This window comes from Mustela nivalis (assembly GCF_964662115.1).
Source record: "Mustela nivalis genome assembly, chromosome: 11".
Lineage (NCBI taxonomy): Eukaryota > Metazoa > Chordata > Mammalia > Carnivora > Mustelidae > Mustela > Mustela nivalis.
In genome coordinates this window covers 67,148,931-67,152,903 of record NC_139030.1, presented here as the reverse complement: position 1 = coordinate 67,152,903, position 3,973 = coordinate 67,148,931, and positions in this window count along the sequence as shown.

Below are 3,973 nucleotides of genomic sequence, written 5' to 3'. Positions count from 1 at the left end.
GGGGCCCTCTGGACATGGGGACGGCCTCAGGGAAGCATGTAGGTTTCTCCCGGGCTGAGAGTTCTCTGCAGCTCCAAATGACATGGTGTCCTCCTGAGCGGTAGGCGGACTCCTGAGGTGTGGCTCTGGGGTCCCCAATCTGGAGGGCTCTGGGAACAGGCCCCTGGGAATGGAAGTCTGAAAACCTAACCGAGGGCTAGGGGCAGGACCCAGGGACATTGCAGGCCCAATCTGCCAGCGCTGGGATGGGTACCCCAGGGGACTGAGTAGCAGAAGGCTTTGGCCTCATGTGCACCTGGCTCACCTGGCTTTCTTGTAGGATATGGACCATGACCACTCGGGTTTCCAGGCCAGACCCAGGTGGCAGCCCTATGCACCAGAGCTACTGGAAGCAAGTTCACCAGGGTTTTCCAGCCAATTCTCAAGAGCTTTCTGCCCAAATCGATATTGGTATTGGGCAGAAAGCTCTTGAGAATTGGCCCGCATTGGGCGGCGATTTGGGCCGCACTGGTGCCTGCCGTCTAGAGCACTTTCTTACTAGGTTCGTGTCACGGCCATCTGGGAACATGGGCCAGGTCCACGCAGCTCCCCTGAGGGTCCTGGCTTGAGGAAGCTTTCTGGGGGCAGAGTTGAGTGAGGGGGACTGGCTGAGCATCAACCTCCATGTTTGTGGTCTGGTGGGGTACCAAAGGTACAGGTGGCCTTAGGGGAGTCATGCAGGTATCTCCCACTCTGAGGGTTTTGCACAACTCCGAACAGAACTGTTTCCTTCTGGGTGGCAGACAGTATCTTGTGGTGTGGCTCAGGGGCCCCCAATATGGAGGGTTTGGGGGCCAGATCACTGCAGATGGAAGCCTGAAAAGCCAACTTAGGGTTAGGATTAGGGCCTAGAGTCATGGCAGGCCTGATCTGCTGGCGATGAGGCAGGATTCCCCAGAGGGCTAAGGTGGGACTGGGGTCAAGCAGCACATCCAGCTCCAGGTTTTGTGGCTGTGAGGGACCACCAGAGTTGGGGGTGTCCTCAGGGAAGCATGTGAGTATCTTCCAGTCTGAGGAATCTGCACAGCTCCAAACTACACAGCTTCCTCCTGGGTGGCCGGCAGAGTCCTGGGGTGTGGCTCATGGGTCCCCAATCTGGAGGGCTTGGAGGCCAGGTGTCTGGGGACGGAAACCTGAAAACCCAACCTGGGTTTCGAGTTAGGCCTAGGGGCATGGCAAGCCAATATGCTGGCACTGAGGCGGGTTCCCCATGAGTTGAGATCAGGAAGCGTGCCATGTTGTGTTTGTGGCCAGAGAGTACCGTCGAAAGTTGGGGTGGCCTGGGGAAGACATGCCGGTTTGTTCCATTCTGAGGGTTCTTCGCAGCTCTGAATGGCATAGTTTCAGAGTGGCAGGCAGAGTCCTGGAGTGTGGCTCAGAGGTCCCAATCTGGAGGGACAATGCCCATGTGACTTTAGAGCTATGAAGGGCTTGTGAGCTGCGTTAGTCTTTGGAAGGCCTGGCAGTGCCTGTTCACGCCACTGGAGGGAGTGGTGAGCTGTGGTGTGAAAGACCATGGACCACTGGAGGCAGTGACAAGCTACAGTGTGAAACACACCAAAAGAGGAGACAGTGCAACCTGCTGGCTCTGAGGGCAGTGGTGAGGTGCTGGGTGAGAGACCCTGAAAGGTGAGGCACTGCAGCTTATTTATACAGGCAGGAGTGATGAGCTGTATAGTCTCTGTTTCTGCATGCTCAAGAGTGGTGGTAACAACCCCTGGAGCCAGGCCCCCACTCAGCATTGTGCCCCATTGCCCCAGATTTGCTGGTAATGTGCTGTCAGGATGGTTCAGGAGGGTCCTCCCAGTGGGGGTCTGGAGCCAGGGGAAACCAAACCTGACTCATAGTGCATTTGGAACCGAGGAGATGAGTGTTTGTTTGGAAGAGTATATTTGCTTCTCCAAAAAGGACAGGGGCATTGGTCAGTTTTAGAAGTAAGTTACCACTTAAGAAACAAGCATGTGTTACTCCTTCTCCCAGAAATTGGAGCCGGTGTGCAGGTTTTAGGTGGCTGCATATCCCCACCTGACATCCTTCTTCACTCTGGCTACATAAGACCTGAAGTTTGGAAATCAGCATCTGAGTCAGTCATGCAGCTTGTCGCAGGACGTCAGCGATCAGAAAAAACAGCAGGCCCATTGGGTGCAATGTCATATCCCTGTCAGGATGGGAGGTAAAACTTGTTTTGCACTCCAAACCTTCTGGGCTCTTCTCTTGTCTCCAGTGGAGCTACAAAATTGCACTGAAGCAGCTGTCGCCAATCTAGAATGCCAGAGTTCCTAAGTTTCCCTGCAGAGAGCACATGGCAGGAGATCCCATTTTCTCTCTTTATTTCTGGCTTCAAAGGTATTTGGAACATCTCTTTCCTAGGTAATCCCTTGGCTTCGAAAGGGAAGATGAGATTGACTTAATATGTGTTTTGAACATAGAATGTGTTCCTTCATCTAACTGTTTATTCCTTTGGGCCTAGGCTGTGGTAGAATGGCCAACGTCTAGAGTTAGGTGGCTGTCTGTGGTCAGATAGAGACTTGGATGATGTCTTCTCCTTTGTCAAAGGTGATGTATCCTAATGGATTAGTCTTTTCATCCAAAGAGGTCCAATGGGGGCAAAGGGAAAATTCAAAAGGATTCCAAGGAAGCTTGGACGATTTGAAAAGGAAACTTGACTTTCTAGTTTCACTCAATGGATCATCTAGAGAGATGGGCATGCTGTATTTTCTCTGCAGTTTCATAGTGGTGAAGCCAGAAGGAGAGTCTTTGGGAATTCCCCTGGATAGAGGAATTCTGGTGGCTTCAAGGGGCTTAGTGTCAGGAACTCTGGGGTGAATTCCTGCGGCTGCTTGCCTGATGCTGGATGAGCCAGGTTATCATACAGGTTTTCATTTCCTCCTTAGGACATTGCTGGCAGAGAATGTTCTGCTTTAAGTGGAACCCTCCTGCACTGTTGGTGGGCATGCAGGCTGTTGTAGCCCTTCTGGAAGAGTATTGTGGTTTCTCCAAAAGCTAAGAACTGAACAACCCTAGGATCCAGCAATTGCCCTCCTAGGTGTTTCCCCAATGGGCACAAAAATGCACATTCGGGGTGGGTACAAGCACCTTGATATTTATGGCAGAATTATCAACCATAGCGAAACTATGGAGGGAGTCCCAATGTCCATTCACTGATGAGTGGAGATCTGCAAGGATGTGGATGGATCTAGAGTGGATTTAGCTAAGCAAAATCAGTAAGAAAAGACCAATAGCCTATGACTTGACTTCTATGGAACTTCAGAAGGAAAACAGATGAACATAGTGAGGGGAGAAAGGCCAATGAGGAGACAGACTCAACCTTAGAGCACAAACCGAGGTTTGCTAGAAGGCAGGGGAAGGGTTAAATGGGCAATCACTATTAAGGAGGGCACTTGTGATGAGCTCTGAGCATTCTATGCAGGTGAGGAATCACAACATCCTACCGATGAATCAAAGGAATTAACACTGCATGGAAACAAATTGGAATTGAAGTCAGTGAAGAAAAGAAGACCATCTTCTACTCCATGAAGAGTGAGGTAAAATGGAGTGATTTTCACTCTCCTTTTCTGTCGATGATGATTTTCAAACACACTGTAGTAGGATACACTAGTTTTTGAATGCATAAGGAGCCCTCAGAAAGCTGCCATGGAAGATTCAGATCTCAGAGCACGTACATGTTCCATTGATACGTTCTTTCCAGTTTGCCCAGGTACAAAGGTATGTGGAGAGAAATATGGCAGAAGTGGAAAGGAAGTGTTAAGCATTCAGGAGGTAGCCTTCCCCCTTTCTCGTGAAAGCCTTGGGCCAGTATAAATTGAGAAGAAGGAGGGGGAATCCCAGAGCTTTGTGGCAGGCAGGGGAGTTCCAGGTCTGCCTAGAGCTGACAGGGTTCCCTGAGGAGAGCTGAGCTAGAGGCATGGCAGGC